At 49.7% G+C, this 22,200-nt stretch overlaps 1 protein-coding gene across 2 annotated transcripts in view; it reads left to right on the top strand.

Moving 5' to 3' along the window:
- The window catches only part of Apba2 (amyloid beta precursor protein binding family A member 2), a 205,650-nt gene that overhangs the window by 34,989 nt on the left and 148,461 nt on the right, over nt 1-22,200 (top strand). The window contains exons 1-2 of one of the 2 annotated variants that reach the window (XM_050149208.1): nt 10,587-10,693; nt 12,107-12,182. The gene's annotated coding sequence lies outside the window, so the exon portion shown is untranslated. Of the gene's footprint in view, nt 1-10,586; nt 10,694-12,106; nt 12,183-22,200 lie in introns of those variants that run through there. The other variant, XM_050149207.1, reaches the window with a different exon arrangement.

Genomic DNA, 22,200 nt, shown 5'->3' on the forward strand with positions numbered 1-22,200 from the left:
AACCTTGGGCAGGACAATCCAGAGACTCAGGATAGAATCAAACATGACTGACAAAAAAAAAAAAATCAATAAAATGTGATATTTTGTTTTGCTCATAGATCGGTGCCTAGCCTAATTGTCATCAGAGAGGCTGTATCTAGCAACCAATGGGAGCAGATGCAGAGACCCACAGGCAAACACTAGGTGGAGCCAGGAGGAACCCTGCAGAAGAGGGGAGGAGGCTTGCAGGGGTCAGGGGTCAAGGACACTATGAGAACTTGGCCCACAGATTCAACCTTGCAGGACTCATGAAGAGTGAAGGCAATTCTTTCATTATTCTTCCTGTTCCAGGGAGACAGGAGAGGATTCTTGCAGGCCTTCACAGAATTAGGAAGCATCCTCCCAAGTTCCTGTCTTGTCTCCAGATCTTTGTGCTTGTTCCCTGGATCTTTTCCTAGATGGTACCTTAAGACCTCAGGTGTGTACTTCAGTACTACAAGGAAAAGATTAGAGGCATGACATTGTCCCCATTCACTCGTTTTCTTGTCACTCAGCTAATGTTGGTTGAATACCTACTGTGTGCCAGGCCCATGAGAGGCAAGCCATAGCCAGACTGCATTCTGGTACTTCATGTACCAGATTGTTGGATTTTGTTATTTTCTTAGTTAGGTTGCTATTGCTGTGATAGACTATGATCAAAAGCAGCGTGGGGAGGAAAGGGTTTATTTGGCTCACGGATTCAGGGTCATAGTCCATTGAAGGAAGCCAAAGCAGAAACTCAGGCAGGAACCGAAGCTGAGGCCACAGAGGGACAGTGCTCTCTGCTGCCTGTCTTACACAGCAAGGACCACCCATCCAGGGTGGCATCTACAGTGCTCTGTCCCTCCCATGTAAATCACCAATTGATACCACATGTACTCACCTGCAGGCCAGTCTGATAAAGGCAATTCCTTAACTGGAATCCCCTCTTCCTAGATGACTCTAACTTGTGTTAAATTGATTAAAACAAACAAACAGACAGACAAACAAACAAACCATAACTAACCAGCAGTCATGCATTAAGCAGAATCATCTGCCATGGCGTTTGTCTGTACTGGATATGGACACAGACTGAAGCAATAACTTCTTGACCAGAAGGGGTCGGCTTGGTCAAGTGGCTCAGTAGGTTTGTCCTGCTCTCCAAACCCCCCTGCAATGGCCGCCCCAGTTTCTTGTCAATCCACAGCTTCAGTGTTCAGGTGCTGGTGTTGTCTTCACAGTAGCCTGAGGAGTGGCATAGCAGGTGAGGTTCTGGTCTAGCTCATGCCTCATGGGGGACCAGAGGACTACCATTCTCTGTGTCTTCCACCTCCAGGAGCTTTTCAGGCCACGGCGTCTTTGCCTGTCCATTCCTTCCTCCTGGATGCTGTAGACCATCCTCTGATGTCATCCTGGGAGTGCAGTTTTTCAAGGCAGTTCCAGGGGGAGTCGTCCCTGGGAAGAACTGTGCCCTTTTGCCTCCTGGTATGTTACCACCAAGAGGTGGCATGGGATAACTGGTCAACCACTTGTCTTCCCACAATAGTTTCTAGTTAGAGTCAGTAAATCCTTCTGCAGTCTCAGTGGATGCTGTGTGAGGTGAGGGGATAGGATTCTTTCTAGTAGCAGCCACTGTCCTTGCCTGTGTGGTTTATTGTTGTTTAAAGGTAGACTGAACATAATAAGAATTTATAAAGTTTATTCAACTATATAATGGTTTGGGAAGCGTCAAACTGGAAGAGGCTGAATTCTACCAGGCAGTGCTTACCAAGAGGAGACCTTTCCAGAACAGACATGGAAATGATGCCTAGAAAACATTTCATTGGTTACAGCTACACAATTGCCTCACTTGATCTAGCCAATTGGAAAGCCCCTAATTACAGAATGAAATGTGTTGGCTGCTTCTGATTGGCTGAACTGTAGTTCAACAAATATTTATAGGTGGGAGACTACTCTTGTAGCCAGCTTGGCTACAGCTGGGATTAGCTAAAACAGAGCAGCTAGGCACACCTGTGAGGTTTGTTTTTTCTTATTTAAATCATTTGATGTAGGAAGACTCACCTTTTAATCCAGATCTTTTAATCCAGATCCTTTGAGGTAGGAAGATCCACCTTTAATCTGATCCACACCTTCTGCTGGCAGCCTATGTAAAAGACGTGGAAGAAGGAAGCTTGCTGTCTTTGCCTGCTTGTCTTTTACTCTCGCTTGCAAATCCATTCCTTCGCTAGCATTAGAGCCTACTTCAGGATTTTTGGTGCATACTGAAGACCAGAGGAGACTTCCAGTCTTACGGACTGAACAACTACTGGATTTTTGGACCTTCTGTTGGTAGACAACCATTGTTGAACTGGCTGGACCACAGCCTGGAAGCCAGTCTAGTAAATCCCCTTTCTGTGTCTATATATAGATTCCTTCTGTCCCTTCTGTTCCTCTAGAGAACCCTGGACAATACAATAGGCAACAGCTCAGGTTAAATTGTGCTTAACATCTGCAGATCCAGCAAGGCTAAGGTCCTTGGTGGCCCCTTACTGGCTTTGCCTGCTTTGGGAAGGCTTGGTCATCGTTTTAACTGAATGTTGTCATTCTAACTTCTGCTGTTATTTTAAAACTCAAGAATAATTCCACCGGTTGCAACATAAAACCACCCAAGGTTTACTCTTTGTGTTTGGAGTTGAAACCCCTTTGGCATATTCTGTTCTGTGACTAATGCCTGCTCTAGTCTGACATTTTGGTGAACAAGGGGTTCAGTCCTCTACTGGGCTTCAGTGACAGTCAGTCAGTAGGTTCCCTGTCATCCACCTCAGAATGTCAGTGCTGTGGAACTCTGTGTGTGTGTGCACACGTGCGCATATGAGTGTGTGTGTGTGTGTGTGTGTTTATCTTTCTTCATGAGGAAGGCCTGGAGAGGACCCTTAGAGAAATGGCAGCTCCAGAAACAGATTTGAGGTTTCTATTATGTCTGGATTGTAATTTACTTATTTCCTTTCTAATTGTGTTACAATCAGAGGGGTTGGGGGTCCTGGGAGTTGCTGTTAACAGTCTCTGGCATGCTCTAGTTAGATGGGAGACAGGGAAGAGGTAGGGTCAGACTCCCCTTGCTCCTCCTCTAGTGCTCTCCATGTTTTATTTTGTCCTTTTTGACTTCAGGAAATCACCTCACTCTCAAGCATGGTTCATGTTCTAATATAGTCATATTAGGTCCCTTGAAAGGAAAACAAGTTTTGAGGAATCTGTTTGTAGAAAAGCACTGCACACCGGAACCCCAGCTATGGAGGGAGGCCTTGAATAGAAGCTTTAGTCACGGATGGTGCCTTTGAGCCATCTGGGCTATGGTTTCCTCATGGTGTGTCTTGGTTCTTCTCTGGACACACTCATGTGGCCTGCATTGTGGGTGAGACACTCTGGTTTATAGGCAGGTGACTGTGTTACCCAATATTCTGATTCTTCTGTCCCAAATACTGGACTGCCTGTCACTTCCCCTCAGCGATTCAGCCTCCTTCATGGCTCTTCCTGTGAGCTCACTGATGGCATCCCTTAGCTCCAGGAAAAGGTATGAAGGCGTTGTCAAATGGTTTCTCAGTCTCCATCTATTTCAGCTCTTGGAGAGTAAAGCTTTTAGTAGAGCCATGACACACATCCCAGGCTCTCCAACGGCCTGAATGGTTGGGACCTGGTCACTTAGCACTTCATATCCAGAGCCCTGCTCAGGTGCAGAGGGTCACTGTCACTTGTTACCAAGTTGCCAGTTGGCCTGTTCTCCACAGTGCATGTATGCCGTCTACAGACGAATACTCCATACCACAGACAGGTACCCCATACCACTGATAACACCCTATACTATAAACACCCTATACCACAGACAAAAGTACACACCCTACACCAAGACAAACACCTCATTGTGCAAACACCCCACCCCACACATAAATATCCCATACCACAGGCAGATATCCTATAACACAGACAAATACCCCATACCCCCACTTACTCCCTCTCCCTAACCACACGTCACACCTACATAGTTACATGTACACATGTACATACATTGTACCTCATGCCACACACCTCATTTTCATGTCATACACACAAAGACACATGCATGTACCATACTGACTCCACATTTAACTGACCGCATTCCACAACATGTATCATGTCACCCCACACGCAGATCCTACAACCCATTCCACCCCCATACATAGGCCCCTTATGGGTTCTAGGGACTGAACTCAGTCAGGGTCGGCCTTTGCCAGCTGAGTCATCATATTAGCCCAAAATAGTTTTTAATGGAAAAAAAAAATACCACAAACCAAAAAAACACCAGCTGCCAAATGCAGATAGGGAATTCTCCTGTGGATTCTGATCTGGGAAATCTGCAGTCAGGAGAAGCTGGGGGTCCAGATAAAGGCTGACATGGTCCCTAAGGCTTTCTTTGCTGTCCCCTATCTATTCCCCTTCACCTCCTGGTGAATATGGGGGAAGAAAGTGAAAATCTCAAGGATCCTCACTAATGTTATTCAGTCTGAAGAGAAGGGGGGCATGGCAGCAAGGAAGGTTAGAAACCTGGTCCGGCTTTATGCTGAGGTCTTTGATCCATGTGGACTTGAGTTTTGTGCATGGTGATAGATGTGGATCTATTTTCATTCTTCTACATGTTGATACCCAGTTATGTCAGCACCATTTGTTAAATATGCTTTCTTTTTTTCCATTTGATATTTTTTGCTTCTTTTTCAAAAATCAGTGTTTGTAGGTGTGTGGATTAATATCTGGGTCTTCAATTCGGTTCCATTGGTCCTCCTGTTTTTATGCCCATACCAGGCTGTTTTCAGTACTGTATCTCTGTAATAGAATTTGAAGTCAGGGATTTTGATGCCCCCCGAAATTCCTTTATTGTACAGAATTGTTTGGCTATCCTGGGTTTTTTTTCTTTTCCATAAGAATTTGAATACTGTTCTTTCAAGGTCTGTGAAGAATTTTGCTGGGATTTTGGTGGGCATTGCATTGAATCTGTAGATTGTTTTTGGTAAGATCACCATTTGTTTGCACTAACTTGTGGGAAAATTTAGCTCCATCTTCCAGTGTACTGGATAGCTCACTAATTATGTTCATTCTATACTTAGCTCCCTGAATATCATATCACATACAATATTTCTAAAAAACCAAGCTTTCTTTTTCACTGGTTTTAGGTTTGTAGAAAAAAATGGGCATCAGGTTTCTAATTTGCTGGGCATCTTGTAATGTCCCCCATCTCCTTCTTGTAGTGTCCCCATCTCCCTCTTGTAGTGTCCCCCCATTTCCCTCTTGTAGTGTCCCCATCTCCTTCTTGTAATGTCCCCCATCTCCCTCTTGTAGTGTCCCCCATATCCTTCTTGTAGTGTCCCCTGGCTCTCTCTTGTAGTGTCCCCCCATTTCCCTCTTGTAATGTCCCCCATCTCCCTCTTGTAGTGTCCCCCCATTTCCCTCTTGTAGTGTCCCCAAACCCCCTCTTGTAGTGTCCCCATCCCCCTCTTGTAGTGTCCCCCCATTTCCCTCTTGTAGTGTCCCCCAGCTCCCTCTTGTAGTGTCCCCCGGCTCTCTCTTGTAGTGTCCCCAAACCCCCTCTTGTAGTGCCCCTGGCCCCCTCTGTTCCTCACATCTCCCTTGGTCACACTGCCCACTGTGCTGCCTGCAGACCATGTGCTGTTTGCCTATGTCCACCCTGTACTTTGTGGCTCCCTGTTTGTGTCTCTCTGGGATTTGACAGGGTTACAGATTCATCTGACTTTTTTTATGCAGAAATCTTTGCTTCACTAACTTCCTCCTGTTATAGGAATGTCCCTTGTCATATCCTTTCTCCTCTTTGCTTCCCGTGACATGGGGGAAGGGTTAGGGGGTCCTGCTGTGGTGCTGGTGGGCTGGTCCAGGGAATGATGTTCCTTGTGTCCCTCTGTCTCTCTGGCCTCAGCGTCTTCCCTGTGCTTCCCCTGGGGAACATAGCAGAGATGGTCATTGCTCGGACTCACGTTTTCCCATATCCCTCCCTTAGCAAAGCCGACCCCACAGAGGTGGTAACAGCTGCATGCATTTGCTGCACCTTTAGGAGGGAGCGGGTTGACCATAAGAGCCTCACGAGCACAGGCTATCCCCATGTCTCATCTCACAGCATTGCAAGAGGTGGAAGGCGGCTCTGCCCATTCCCTGGGGGTGGGAAGTTAAGCTCAGTTAAGCAGTACGGCCAGTATCACAGAGCTGGTAAGTGTCAGAGTTAGGACTGTACCTGGGCTCCGGGGCTAACCCCGTCTTCTCTGTTCAGGACTAGTGACCCGCTGGAATGGTGGCTGGCTATGGGTATGGGGCATACATGACCCACACATTGCACGAGAGGAGGAGAAGCAATGCTGTTGTAAGCCACTTTCCCTTCATGTCTTCAGGACTTGGAGGATCATGGGAGATGTGAGCACTGGACCTGATCTCTGAAGGTTCCTCTTTCCCGACTTCTTTCTCTATCTTTCTTGTGTGGATGGAGCTTTTTTTCTCTACAAATGGGTGAGTTGGGTGGGCATGGGTGCATGGGAGCTTCAGAGACCAGACATCTGAGAAGAAGCTGGCTGGTGGCCATTGCCAGCTGTGCCGTTCCGTGATGTCGCATGAGTGGGTGACCGTGCACCATTCTGCGTGTGAATGTGGCCACTGCGCAGAGGGAGACACACAGTCCCCCTGTGCCTCAGGAGTTCCCAAGTCACTTTAATGTTTCCGTTCCTGCCGGCGCTCTGTGAGGATGGATACACACGTGGTGGAGGGCAGGGATTTTAGAGATTCTTTTTCAGTAGGGCTCCTCTCCTTGTTGAAACAGGAAATAGCCTGGGTGTGGGTGGCTCTGAGGAACAGGCTGTCTCCTGGCCCCACAGGGAAGCCTGGCTGTGGTGATTCAGAGAGCACAACCTGCTCCAGCCCTCAGGGTCAGGCTCCTGTGTGGCTGTGGAGCCCTGGAGGCCTGTAAGGAGGTCTAGGTGGCTTTGGCTGCACCTCCAAGCTGTAGCCTGAAGGTGAGCTTTCAGGTCGCACTCAAGGTTTCTGGCTCAGCTTGTCCCAGCACAGGAATGTAGGAGGGTGTGAACATTCATCCATAAGTGCATGGTGGGGGCTGCAGATCGAATTGTGACTGAAGCATCCCAGATTCTGAAGTTGGGCCTCCTGAGAAGCCATTGATTTTTCTGAACACTCAGTTCAGGGGTAAGCCCGTTACTGAGTCCATACTCACTGGGTCACCCTTTAAGTACAGTTGTAAGTGTACTTAAAGGTAGGGGTACATACCAAGGGGCACAGCCGAGGAAGAGGACTTCTGCCCCAGTGGGTGATGGCAGTGGCAAATACTGAGCTTACTTTCGGAGGTGTGCAGGTATAGGTGAGTGGATTGGTACAAGTGGCATCTGCAGGGCCTTTCGGGAGGTTATCCATGTTGGTGTCTACCAGAAGCGGGCCTGGTATGTCTGAGGCATGGCAGTGGGCAATGGGAGTGGGGCAGAGCAAGGGACAGGAGAAAAGCCAGAGGCCATGGAGCAAGACAGAGGCTTCTCTAGGCATCCTGAGGATTTGTACTCGGGAGACAGTTGGGGTGCAGCAGAGGATAATGGGATACCACTTCTGGTGGAAGTTTTACTAACAGATTTAGGGAGATATAATTTATATATTATGAAGTTCACCCCTGTGAAGTGTCTAACGTGGTGGCTTTAAGCATCTTCATGACATTCATTGTTACCTAACTCCAGAGCCTTCTACCTGTGCTCAGTTTGGTGACATCCCGTAATATTACTGTACTGTCTTTAAATAGGTGTTTGGTGGGCTTTATCTCATATAGGCCTGTGACTGTCCTGCTTATACAGGGAGCGGCCGTTAGTACTGGTGGGTGTACCCGTGAGGCCTGGCAGAAGGGACTGCGGGCTAGAGTCAAAGCAGGGGTCGTAGGGAGAAACCCAAGAGCTGGAGGTTGACACCAGAGCTGGAGGTCAAGGCCAGTGTGGGGCGGTGAGGTGAGGTCACGGGTGGAAGCCAGGTTGGCATGTGGGAAGGCTGTGGAAGAAGAGTTCATCCGAAGCTGGAGCATGCCAGCTCAGGGGGAAAGGCTGGGTAGTCCAGCTGGAAGGGGGAGGCTGTGGGTAGAGCAGGGTCCTGTAAGGGGAGATGAGGCCCAGTTTGGACCAGCTGAAAAACAGCCACCTGTAGGCATGCCTTGGAGATGTTGGTTGAGGCGTGAACTCAGAGGCTGTGGAACGGTCGGCATAGGTGAGTGTTGCTTGGTCCATGGTCTTATCCTTGGCACCGTGCACCTGGCGAGACAGCCTACCTGAGGTAACTGCCAGTCCAAGGGTCTCAGCTCCCAGAGCTGGGCATGGCTGTCTGGAAGACAGAAGCCAGTGTTTTGAGGACTCATTGTTTCTAATCTGTGCTTGTCTGAGGAACCAGGTGCCAGATTATCCTCAAATGCACCCCAAATCCATGTCTGTGCAGTGTTGGGCACTTCACTCAGCATGTGGAGAATGTGGAGAATTTGCACACAACTTGTCATGGCTCTTTGGTTTTTCTCTCCCTTTGACCATCTTGAGGGTGTTTCTAGAAAAGGAGAATTTTCCTGTTGGCATAAAACCAAGTCCCAACTTTCTCACGAGCTGACAAAGCAGAAAAGGCAGCTGGTAGGAATGCAGCCGTGTGGTGACCGTGGCTGCTCACTGAGCCCAGGTTGCTTCCGACACAGGGTGATAGACAGAGAACATGCAGGTCCTGACTCCGTTGGGACTTGGCTCCGAGACTCTGAGTCCGTGACTGGCTGGCTTGGCAGGACAGGGTGAGAGTAGAAATTCCCCCAGGCCTGTCATTCCTCAATGCACTCACTCAGGGGAGGCTCTGTCACTGCTAGGCTCTCCTCACTGGGCAGGTCAGCCTGGAGCTCCCCTGAGTTAGAACCTTCCAGGCTGTTGCTTGCCCGAAAAGGCCATGCATCAGAATAATTTTCCACTAATTCCTCTCTGTTGGGTCTGGCTCCTGCCCCTCCCACTCTGCACTCTGAGCCACTCAAGGCTTCTAGGTCAACACTTTCTTAAGTGCTTTGACACTTGGTCTGTGTGACCCTGTCACCTTCAAAGCTTTCAGAACATGGACAGTGAGCTGCCCATAGTGAGGTTAAGGGTGGGGGTTGTTCACAGGACATGTCTGGATCCCAGAACTATTTGAAAGGGACAAGGACATTTTGAAGAGATGCCCTGTTGATGTGAGAGCTTGTGAAAGGGAGCAGCTCCTCCCGTATAGAGCCTGCTTTCTGGTGAGGGGAGGCAGGCATGGCTACCATCAATGAAAGACGGTGTATGTCGGTGCTGGGAAGTGTCATGAGGCAGCTTTAAGCTTGGAGGAAAGGCTAGGGACACAGATGGTGGGTTAAATAGTGAGGTCAGGAAGCTGACACCTGCCCAGAAGCATCATGGGAGAGAATGAGAGGATGCACAAAGGCCCTGGGATAGACCCCTGCTTGTCTGTTCAAGGAAGAATAAGGAAGCCAGATCGTCAGTGGTGAGAGCAGCAATGGTCCCGGGAGGTCTGTGAAGTTCAACAGTGGAGCCCGCGTAGAATTCGCGCGAGTGATGGAAGGAGATGGGTCCAGGATGTCACTGCGGCTTTGGTCTGAGTAACCAAGAACTCTGTCCACTGGATGGGAATACTTTGGTGGAGACCAGAGTGTCACCAATTCATACAGCGAGTGCCTTGAGTTGCCTTTCAGAGTCAGAGTGAGTGTGGGAGATTCTAAAAGACTCACTTGGGGCCGGGATGCCCAAGGGGTTGAGTGTTGTACGGAGGAGGCTCTTGCTGGCTGCTGTTTGACTATTGGAATCTGGGTCATCTTGCGGTCCTGTATGCCTGCACCTGGCTCCCTATGCCCTGGTCCATACAATCCTGCTTGTGTCTCCAGCAGAGTCTTCAATACTAGGTAGAGAAGGGGCTCCCTGAGCCTCCTGGGAAGGAGCTGGCTGGGGACACCTGTGTGGGTGTACAGAGCGTCAGGGCAGGGCTGGTAGCCAGGCTGTAGCATGTGATGTCAGCCATTGCAGGTGGTGATTCCAGGGAGAAGGGTGGCCCTGACGATCTACCTCTGCCTTTCCCTGTGGGCCGAGTCACCCCCTGACTGGTCAGGCTTGGCTGTGTCAGGCCGGGTCAGCATTCATAGTGAGGGGAGCCATGGCAGCCAGTACCAGGTGCAGAGAAGTGCAGGCTTGGGATGTGGGCGCCCACCTCTTTGTTCCTGGTGCTCTGGGGGGTCAGGTGTGGGGGAGAGGGAAGCAGCTGGCCCTGGGAACTGAGCTCTGTTGGCTGCTTAACAATTGTGGGGATTGTAAGTGCTGCAGTGGCCCGTACTTTCAGTAAATGTCTTCCTGGGTGGGCCTGGAGAGTGTCCAGCCTGAGAAAGATGGGCAGGATGCCAAGGTGCCCATACAGGAGGGTCGTCTGCTGGGTACTGGTACATGAAGGAAGCCAAGTACCTAAGCCCTGCCCCAGGTGGCCTGCCATAGGTCACCCACCCCATCAATGGTGTGGGATGCGGAACTAGTGAGAGAACTGTGGGGCCTTTGCAGCTGTCCTGGCTCCTAGGCAGCCTCCACTCTCCCACGGGGCATTTCTGAGGAAGATTGTGGATGTATTTTTAGCCTGAGGAACACACTGCAGGTGGCATTCGCAGGTTAGTAAGGGCAGGTGTGCAGTGAGACAGTGATGGGTGCCCGTGTTTTAGAAACTGGCAGGCAGTTCCTGGGCTTCTGTTTAGGATGCATGGCCAGGATCCAGGGAAGGCAGCTGCGGTCAGGGGAGACTTTTTCTATGCACCCCCTTTTTCCCTGAATCATTTTTATCAGCATATTCTGGGTGGAAGGAACTGCTTCATGAGTGTCCCACTGATCTGCACCCTACGAGCTCCACCCTGAGGGAGATCATTGCATTCTGTTCTCCCGGGTCATCATGGACCTCACTGACACAATGACCTCCTTCTATAGCCTCAAACCTCTCATGGACCTCAGCGCCAGTGAGGCAAGAGCCTGGGGATCGGCCTTTGCAGTGTACCACCATATGGCGGCCCATTGACGTCACACACCATGAGAATCCCTGGGCAAAGCGGGTTTCTCATGCTCACTGGGGTGGGTCAGATGAATGGGGGGAGAGTTGATCTGGGTCTCCCCACTCTTTTTCCTTAGGCATGATAGTGGGTCCCAGAAGTTGGGAGGCTCCAACTGGGTGGCATGCTTTAGGAGCAGGACAGAAAATCTGTCTGAAGAAGCTGTAGGAGAGAACGCAGCAGGGGCCTGCCTTAGCGCTCAAGGAAGAGTTGGTTTCCAGGCAGCTCCTCCTTTGAAAGGGCAGGGTGTGCAGGAAGGAACCGAGGGCACGTGTAGGAGGTGGTGGTGCCAACTCAGTGTCTGGGCTGCAGAATCCTCCGAAGCTCAGGCGGGTGTGCAGGCTTCCCAGGCTCTCCCAGGAGCAGAGCTAAGACGGGGACCAAGGTGTCTGTCTGTCTTTGCGGTTCAGGGCCGAAAGAACAAGCAAGCCGCGGAGGACATGGTGTCTCTTGCTCACCTGGTGGCTCTCTTCAAGCACTGGCACTTGAGCAAGGTCACCGTTTCTTTGCGGAGTCCTTGTTCATTGCATTTGGCAGAAGCATATCCTATCCACATGTCACATATACCGTTTTAAGAGAAGTATCTCGAATTGCACGGAGCTCTGAGCCTTGTGTAGTGTTTTGCTACTTTGGGAAAAAGCAAGCTGGGAACAGATTCTCTAATGTGTGGGGTGTATGTGTGTAGAGGGGTGTGGGAGTGTGAAGGGATATTTTGTTTATTTCAGGGTCTTCCTGCAAAAGAGTTTGAGAAGTCTGTCCCTCACATACTCAGTGTGGCTCCAGTCTGTAGGCCAGTTAGTGGTCTGTGTTGACCTTTCCGCCTGACCCTGAAGATGTCAGGAAACTCATGACCGGCTGCACTCTGTATTTCCAGATGTTGCCTGTTGAGGAGAATACTTGGGTTCTGACTCTGCCCTGTGTCTGTGAGGGAGTGGGTTGCTTTCCCAGCCCACTGACTCCGTGTTTGTGATCTTTCTGTTGCAGTTCTCTGGATACCGAAGCACTGCTGAAGTTCTGCCAGGTGACCTCGTGGAGGCTGGACTTTGTGAGGAGACTGCCGGTGAGTGGGATGTGTTTTCCAACTTCCGCGTTTCCCGACGTGCCCTTGGGACAAGTCCCCATTAACATGCCTGGCCACAACCTCACCTCTCTCCAACCAAACTTTCATGTACTCATGCCGATTTCCAGCGCTGTCTGGTTTGAAACGGTAACACCTACAGTGGTCACTTGGTATCCATGGAATGGCGTCAAGGGCCTCTGTGGGTTCCTGGATCTGAGGATGCTCCAGTGCCCCATGTGAAGTGCTCAAGATTTACATGGGACATGCATACATCCTCCTTCGATGACTTCTGACACTGCATATGTTGCAACTGCTATATGAATACTTGTTTTATTATTTCGGGGATGGCAAGAAACATAACTGCACCCATGTTCAGTGTGGACTGGGCCTTTGTAATCCTAGTATGGCATCACAGGAGCCCCAATACTGTACTGTAGGGAGATGACAGGTTAGGAAAAGGCCAGGCCATGACCATACCATTCATGTGGTCTCTGCTGTTCTCTGGAGGGTTTGGTTGGTAAAAAATGTTTTGCATCTTTAGGACTTTTGGAATAAAAACAGTTTTGAATCTGTGGTTGATTGGGTCTACAGATGTGGAACCTGCACATCTGTATATGTGAAAAAGGCATAGAGAAGAGGCAGCAATGTGTGGAGGACAAATGACCAGCAGGCTACTAATTGTGTCTTGCCCATGGGAATGACTGTCCCTGTCTCTGCTGTCAGGGTACCCTCAATCCTCCATGATGTATTATTGGAGACCCTCCTTCCTGGACAGTGGTGATGAGCCCAGGGCATCCATCACTTCTTTCAGAGATTTTCAGGAGCTGGCAGGAAGTGGGCAGGGTCTCTGTGCCTTGTGTGGGAGTAACAGTTCTTACGTTGTCCCACACCCAGACCATTCATGGGCGACCCAGGCAGCCAACCCAAAGATGCTATTGCTGTGGGCAGGCTCCTTTATCAAAAAGCAGGCTGGGGGCTCTACAGAAAGTCCCAAGTGAATGGTGCAGGGTCCCTGGGCTGGTCTGAGGGACCTGCAACTATGTGATGTTGAATGTAAAGATGTGTCATCTCAAGGGCACCTCCTGCTGGGGAGTTAGAGTGGCCAGCTCTGCACGGTTCTAGCAGGGTGGTTTAAACATCATGAGTTTATAGTCTCTCAGTTTTGGAGGATTGAAATTCAAGACCAAGGTGCTAGTCTGGTGGTTCTTTTGAGGGCTCTCCAGGAAAGGGCTGGTGGCTTGCTCAGTTCCTAGACTACATTTACCTTTTGGGGAGTGTCTTGACCTGCCCCAGGTCAGCCTGCTCTTGTCTGTGTACTGTCTTCCCTGAACCACATAATGATATTCTTGGTCAAGAGTGCAACACACACACACACACACACACACACACACACGATTGGAGTGGACCTGGTGAATTTCTACAGCCTAGTGACCTTGCCTGGGCTGTCATGCTGTCACAGGACAATGTCCATCCGCGTGTATACAGGGTACACTGCCAGCCATATGAGAGGGCAGATGCAGCCACTTGGTGATGACCGGTGCTGCTCTTTGGATCCAGGGTGTCCTAGATCGCTGGGGTGGTTCCATCATGAAGTTGTGGAACCTTTAAGAGATGGAACCTAGTGTGTGTGTGTGTGTGGGGGGTGTCTTCAGGTCATTGGAAGTGTGTTCTAGAAGGAACAGTGGTACCCAAGCCCTCTGCCTCTTCTTCCTCCTGTGTTCCCACAAGACGAATAGCTGTGTTCCACCATGTCCTTTCTGTCATGATGGCTTACACTGTCAGAGGCCTAGAAGCAATAGGGCCACCAACTGTGGACTACAGTCTCCAAAGCTGTGAGCCCAAATAAACCTTTCCTCCTTATAAGCTGGTCATCTCAAGCATTTTGTTATAGTAGTAAAGCTGGATAACAAAATATGGTTTACTATGGGATTGGCTTATGTATTTTTGTAGCATGATTAATAAAAATTCTGAGATACTGGGGTTCAACCTAAAGATCAGGAAAGCAAAAGCAGCCAAACCACTAGAGAGCTCTTACCTCAGCGAAATCTTCAGAATGAAAGAGAGCGAGTACCTGTCTCATCCTGCTTTATATTCTTCTCTAGTGCTGGGATTAACGGCGTGCACCACCACCATCTGGCCTCTATGGCTAAGTAGTGTGGCTGTTGGGATTAAAGGTGTGTGCCGGCACTGCCAGGCCTGTATGGCTGACCAGTGTGGCTGTTTTGCATTCTGATCTTCAGGCAAGCTTTATTTATTAAAACACAAATGAAATATCACTACATTATTTACACCCACATTTCTGAAAAAAAAATGTGTGTGCCATTTGTGTGTGTATGTGCGCACGTGTGTGCATGTGTGTTGAATGGGAATAAACCCAAGGCCTCTGTGCATTAGGTTTCTCTTCTGCTGTTCAGGCATATTCCAGCCCTGCACTTCATGACCCATTGTGGCAAACAAGATTTTAACACATAGCTTCCCCGTCTTAGAGCTCTACCATCTAACCAATACATTTCTATAGTCAACTTCCTAATGCCAGTCAGGACAGTCAGTACCATACAGTCATAAACATCTCCCAGATATGAGGGGTAGGCAGCCATTGTTGATTACCCTTCTGTCTGCCCTGCCCTGGTCCCTGGATTTTCCAGACTGAGTAAGTCTTCCCAACAGCTCGGATGGTTGTTCGAATTCTGAGCAATGGTTTTCTAATGGGATGTGTATAATTTGACATACTGTTATTGCACTCTTACAGGGCATGGGGTAGACTAAACACAAGCTTTGCATGTATTGGGAATGACATTTGCTTCACTGGGGTGATCTGGAGCTGAGCCAGCATTGCTGGGTGTACGTCAGAGGAGGAAGGACAGCCTCCTGCCCTGGGTGCAGGGCAGGGACAGACAGGGTTGGTGGCTGGCCGTGGATCCGGTGAGGGGCAGTGGGGCTGAGGCCCTCCACACTGAGCATGCAGATTCCCTGCTCTTCCCCGACAGTGTCCTCTCCCCTACAGTTGTCCTGCGTCCACAGGGCTTCCCAGCAGCAGGGCCCCCTGACCCTTGCTCACCCCTGCTGTGCCAAGACCTTGGGCTTTGCTCTTTCGTGGTTTTGGAGGTGACTAGGGAGGAGGGTGCTTTTCTCTCCTCTCCCCACGCAAGGGTCGTCACCCTGTGTGGCTGCTGCTTGCTGCTTTGGTGCCCTGTTAAGGGAGACCTGCATTTCAAGACAAGACACAGAGAGGTGTCAGCTGCCCCTTCCTGCAAACCAGAAGTCCACATGGCCACTTCTGGTTTGCTCCACCCCTCACCCCTCACCTAGGAGTGAGACCACCTAGATACTCTGTGCACCACATCTGTCCCCATCTCCTTGGTGCCCAGGAACTTTGAGAGCTAGTCGTCCCTGTTGCACCAGGAATGTGCTATTACTGGTAGGATTTTTAAATCGGGGGAAAATACACATAATACAAAAATTTACCATTAGCCATCTTAATAAAATGTATTTTATTTACTTGGTGTTTTTATATGTATGGGTGTTATGTATATGTGTGTATGTGGTGTGCACACCTCTTTAGTCCAGAGGTTTGGGTGTCCTCCTCAATGGCCCTCCATCTTAACTTTTGAGGGCAAGTCCCCAACTGAACCTGCTTGATCACTGATTTGGTTAGCCTAACTGGCTTCCTGCTTCTGCTCTTCAGGGTTGGGATCACAGGTGTATCCTGCCGTATCCTGGGTCTCATGTCAGTGCTGGGATCCAAACTCAGCATCTGTGCTGACTGAGCCGTATTCAGCGCCTTAACTTTATTTTTAAAACTGATACATAAATGTAAAACTTGTGTACATTTATGGTGATGGCATGATATTTTGATAAGTTGTATATAACATAATGTTCAAACTAGGGTAAACATCTATCTCTTCAAACATTTGTGCTTTTTATGGTATTCTTGTAGCTTTTTTTAAAATATAGTTTTGTAGTGTGTGTATGTAGGCCAGAGAGCAGGATTTGAACTCAGATTGTCAGGCTTGGTTGCAAGCCCCTTATTCTGCTGATCTATGCGGCAGGGCCTCTTGTAGCTATTTGGAACACACAGTACTTTACTGTCCTCATCTTGTGCCCACAGCATGCTCCTGATTGGTGCACCTGCCTCTGGTGACCACCGTTCTACTCTCAGTTTCCCTGGGATCAGCTTCTTAAATTCTCCATGTGAGCGACTTCAGGCAATGGTTGTCTTTATGCAGCTGCCTTACATCCATTATTGCAATGATGTCCAGTAGTGTCCACGCTGTCTCAAGTAACAGAAATTCATTAACTTTTATGGTAGCTGGTTGCTGTCTGTTCTGGTTTGTTTTCTGTTGCTGTGGTAAACACCATGACCAAAAGCAACCTGGGGAGGAGAGAGTTTGTTTCAGCTTACAGGTTGTGGTCTGTCGTGGAGGGAGGTCAGGATGGGAACACAAGGCAGGAACCTGAGGGCAGGAACTGAATCAGAGACTATGGAAGAGCCTGCTTACTGTCTCACTCCCAGCCTCAGGCTCATCTACTTTTCTTATACAGTTCAAGACTGAGCCCCCCCCCCCCCCCCGCCCGATATACTAGGTCTCATTGGCATGCAGCTGTTTTCTTGTCTTTGACGCAGCCAACGGTGCACTTAGATGAGGTTGGTGAAGCCCTCAGTCTTGGACTTGGAACTTCTAAACCCATGGTCTAAATAAACCTCCTTTCTCTGTAGAGTATTAAGTCTTAATATAAGACTTAATATATAAGTCTTAAGTATTTTGTTGCGTTAGTAGAAAGAGAACTAAGGGAGCCTGTGGGTGAGGGGTTCTCAGAGTTCTCAGGGAGAGGAAGAATCAGCCTGCAATCACCGTTTCAAACTCAGGGCTATGATACCGGGCTTCTCATCGGGTGTGATGATCTGTCCTTAGAAAATGTTCTTGTAGTGGTGCTGAAGCCAGGGCCCCCTGTAGCATCCAAGTTGCCTGATTGCCGCAGGAGAAAGTGGCTTTTCTGTGCTTGCTCCTAGATTTGGGGCTCTTATCCTTTCTCTGTACAAAACTTCCATCCACCATGGTCCACAGCCCCCCCTGCCTTGCTTTGGGGATTACAGTGTGGGGTGCCCACTCATCCAGAAAAGCAGACTCGCCCCCATTCCCACATCTTGCTGATTTGGTTCTCACGAACAGGTTTTAAGTGGTTGCCATCTGTTCTCCTCTTAATTATTTTTCCTAATTCCATCAAAAGGAGGAGGAAGGACATTTTCCCCGAAGTCCAGATCTCACCGAGGAAGCGTGGCACTGCCGCCCACCAGGGCGGAGGAACGCAACTGCCATCCCTGAGGGTAAGGAGGCAGAGGGTGACGCTGGCCCCTTTCAACAGGGCCATGCCCCTGCTTGATGTTCATTCGGTAGTGCAGCGGCAGGAGCCTCTAGGCCTCGGCCTCAGCCTCACCCTCCTGATAGATCCCTGCACCCTGCTCTGTGGTGGCAGAGACTGGACGGAGCTTCTGTGGTTGACCAGGGCCAGCCAGTCACTGTGAATACGTTGCCCAAGTGGAGCGTAGTGCTGGCAGATGCCACGTTGAGAGCTTTACTGGAAAAGAGTCCCTCCTGCTGGTGCATCCACTGGCCTGGTGTAGCTTGTCACTGTCCAATACTGCTTTTTGCCCTATGTTGTATTTTATTTATCACCCACTAGGCTGGATACTAACAGAGCAATGAGGCCCTTTCCCACGCCATGTCCCTTGGCACGTGTCCTGCAGACGCATTTCTTCCCCAACCAGGGAAGTCAGACAGGCTTTGGAGCTTTTTGCTATGCTAAGGCAATGAGAGTCTCAGCTGCTTCCCAGTGAGGAGGGGAGTGTTATCCAGCGATGTGCTGGCTGATTGCAGAGACCTCCAAGTCTCCTGCCTAGCTACAGGCTGCCCTGCTCTGGAATGCAGTGATGGGGGAGGGCTGTGCACGCCTCTCCCCTCCTCAACTGCTCCCCTTCTTGTCATCAGACCTGCACCTGCTCATCCCTTCTTGCCAGTGCCAGTAGACGACCCTGAGGGGTGCGGTGTCTTTAGAAAAGGCAGTCTGGCAGCTGATGACCATGGTGACACTTTGAGCATCCAACACGTGCTCAATTCTGACTTCTCCTGGAGGAGATACCCTGGAGATGATCTTGCCGAGAACATACTTAATCTGGTGTCCATGCTTGCTCTGTCCAATCCAGATACCTCAACAGCCTCTTGGCTGGCCCTTTGAGATGTCCCCAGGGAGAATTCTGTGACCACAGATGGTTTCTCCCTGGGCAGAATCTCTTTAGCTCTTCAGGGTATAACTGGATGCCACCTCCCATTTCTGGATACTCAGGAGGCTTAAGAGGGGGGCATGAGACACTGGAGATTTAGCATCTGGCTACCACTTCTAGAGTCTGACTCAGAAGGCCCTGGTCTCCTCCTTGGGCCATTGGCCTTCTTGCTGATCTCTAGGCTAGGATATTAAAAAAGCCAGCCTGGGTCATCTGCCCTTTGGTGCTCGTTGCCTCTGCTGGCCAGGTCAGTATCCTGGGCCACAGTGACCACTGTGTCCTACCTCATGACCTTCCAGGAGAAACTGCCTGAGCTGTCTGTTCTGTAATTCCCAGACCCCCAAGAACGGGAGGTTATGGAGTTCTACAACCGGCCCCGCATTTTTCTGGGGGAAGGCTTGATAGAGTGACCTGGCTTTCCCATCCCCCGTGTCCTGGCACTCAGATTGCCACCATTGAAGGCTATAACCCCTAGCCATTCTGGTGTGGCCTTGTTTCCTTCAGCACGTGACTGGAGAGCCAGCCTCGCTTCATGGAAGCGGGACATGGTGTCGCATCTAGATTCACTGCTGGGCTCCCTAGGCTCAGGAACCATTTCACCTCAGCGGTGGCATGGAAGGTCCTTTCAGTTCAACAGTATCTGTGAGTGAACTGGGGCGTCGTCTGCATCGGGCTTAGAGATGGGAACATTTTAGTTCTGTTTGAATTACCAGCAATTGAAAATAATAATGTCAGTCTTGGCTGTATATATTTGAGATTCTATTTGTATCTTCGGAAGCAACCCCACAGTATGTATTTTGGGACGTTATGCTCAAATGTGCAGATGCTCACGTAGAGGGAGTCTCCGTGGGAGAGCCTCTGTGCTGGCAAAGGGGTATCTGGGACAGGTCTACATCTGGCCCTTCCACACCTGACTCCTGGGTCTCAACATATTTGTAGGGAGCAGCCATGGAACCCAGCCTCCTTTCCCAGTTTAGCAGTTGGCTCTTGCTCAGCTTCATTGCCTAGGATGGTCTGCAGGTGCCTGAAGCCACCGACTGTGCTACCTGCTCGAAGCTGAGTGAGGTACATATTAGTCACAGTAGGAGACCAACAGTAATGAGTAACCCATACATTACAGCAGTTCATTCACAGTCTCTGAAGTGTTCATTTCTGTGGTTTCCTAGTTGATATTTGTGGGCGACAGTTGACTATGGGTAACTGGACTTAAAAAGTAATGTCTCTAAGGAGCAGGGGCTGGAGCACAGGGCCGTCAAATTCCAGGAACAGAGCCACTGGTCAGATGTACAGCTGACCTAGGGTTCCAGTCACTCTCTGACTCTGGTGCCAGTCTGTGGCATGGGGCAGGGTGGGTGCAGGCAGGGTGGTCCTTGAGACTGTGTTCACACTTGTCCCACAGTTGCCCACACTTGCAGTGGGCTCCAGGGCCACTGCTGCCTGCAGATGGGTCAGCTTCCCCTGGAGTGTTTCCATACTGTCTAGCGTCTCTATTCCTAGGGCAGTGTCTGGCTGTGGGGACAGCCTCCCCCTCAGGATTTCTAAGTTGGGGCATGTGGAGCATCCCGAGATCCGTGTGTATCTGCCCCCATCATCATCACAGAGGCACACTGAGCTTTGTGGCAGTGACGCAGGGTGGCGCAGCCTCCCTCAGGGATGCAGATGGAAGCTTGGGTCCTGGTGTGGTAGCGTTAGAAGGAGGATGATGTCTGAGGGGTGGGTTCTAGTGGAAGATGGGGAGGTTGTTGGGGGTATGACCTAAGAAGGGATTAGGGACTGAAGAAAAGAGTGAGGACCTAAGAGTGAGTGGTGCTGAGGATGTAAGTTCGATTCCCAGCACCCACTGTAGGGGACTCACAGCCACGTGTAACTTCAGCTCCAAGGAATCCAAGGCAGTCTTCTGACCGCAGCAGGCAGCTCACCGGTCCGTTCTCTCAGGAGCCAATCCTTGGACAAAGAGCCACGCTGGTTCTTGCTTCCTAACTTCTGTCCTTGCCAAGCGAACCCCCCTCCTTCTCCGGTACACACCTTCTCCAAAGGTCGACCGACAGACTGACTGATTGCAGACTAGTTTTAAGCTATGAACTAAATTAACCTGTTATTCCCCATAGACGTTTCAAGCCTCTGTTATTTGGTTGTAGCAACAGACAAAAACTAATAGCATACTTTAGATGCGCCAAGACACCCTTCAAGTAAATAATCCTACCCTATTACACATGTACTTTGTCTTTCTCAGTCTGGTTTGTTTTATTAATACGACCATCTGTAGTTATGTTCATTTTCTAGGGACAATTCTTTTTTTTTTTTTTCCTGGCAAGTCGGTGCAGCCACAATCAAGGTCAGTAAGGAAGGCTAAAAATAGAAATGCCACTCAAGCCGGCTGTTCCTCTCTGCGTGCCTCTGAGTTAGCACATCACAGAGACACTTGTGGGTCATTGCTGCAACACTCACACGGAAGAGCCAGGAAGCAGCCCACTGCCCATCAATAGAGGAACACATCCGCTGCAGTACCTGCATACAGTGCTTTTGTCCCTTTTATCGACGTTGGCCACACCCCACTAAAGCCAATGGGGGCTGTGTTATGTCATCTTAACCAAGGTCTGCTCCTAGGGAAGAGAGGTGGAGTCGGCTGCTGTCTTGCCATTCCAGGTGAGCAGAAACTCCTTCCTACTTGCTTGGCCCTAGTGTGGCCTGCACCTTTCCTGCTTTTCCCTCTTTCCTGAAGTGTTGGCACAAATGGTCAGGCATCTTAGAAGCCCCACTCCAGGGCTCCAAAGCCACATATCACCTGCTGCTACTTGAACAGAGCCTTGTGGGGAGAGAGGGTGCCATTGTTGGTCTTCTAGGATACAGCAAGATGTTGCACACATGCTCCCCCTGTGACCATTATTGCAAAAGAAAAGGGGCACCTGGGTGTGGTGGTGCACATCTTTATTCCTTGGGAGGCAGAGGTAGGTGGATTTCTGTGGGTTTGAGGCCATCCTGGTCTACAAAGAAAGTTCCAGGACAGGCAGGACTGATAGATACACAGAGGAACCCTGTTTTGAAAAATGAAAGACAGACAGACAGACAGACAGACAGACAGACAGAAAGAAAGAAAGAAAGAAAGAAGGAAAAAAGAAAAAAAGAAAGAAAGAAAAAGGTGAACTGGGACAAGAAGAGATTTATTTATTTATTTATTTATTTTTTTGCAGCGATGCGTTTCTTTGAATTCTTGTGTATGACTGACAGACAGTCCCTGGAGCACAGGTGTCTCTAAGGAGGTCAAGAGCCTGAAGTGGCCTGGCCCTGGGCTCCTGCCACCTGGTGCATCTGCCCCAGTCCTCTCTGCCCTGCTTCTCCCTGCTGTTGGGCCAAGTCCTGCCCAGATGGTGACAAGAACCAGTCTGGTCATGTGTGGATGGGAAAGTTAGCCAACAGCTTGGGGTCTAGGAGGGCTTTCCCGCTGTCCTGGGGGTCGGGGTTCTAGGGCTGGAAGGGCCATAGGCTTGAGCACCCACAGATTCTGCTATCATCAGGTGGCCTATAATTAATTCCCCAAGTATACAGTTGATGACCACATATTCCTGAGAGGCTGAGGGAGACAGGAAAATAGGCCCTAAAGATGCTGACCCTGGGAATATAAGTCTGTTCCTTTATGCATGGCCCCAAAGACTCTACTGCTGTCACAGTTAGGGTTTTGTGGTGGAGATGTTATCCTACATTATCTGGGTGGGCATATGTCATCATAACTGTGTTAGT

This window comes from Alexandromys fortis, unplaced genomic scaffold (assembly GCF_014885135.2).
Source record: "Alexandromys fortis isolate MF-2015 unplaced genomic scaffold, M_Fortis_MF-2015_v1.1 scaffold_67, whole genome shotgun sequence".
Classification (NCBI taxonomy): domain Eukaryota; kingdom Metazoa; phylum Chordata; class Mammalia; order Rodentia; family Cricetidae; genus Alexandromys; species Alexandromys fortis.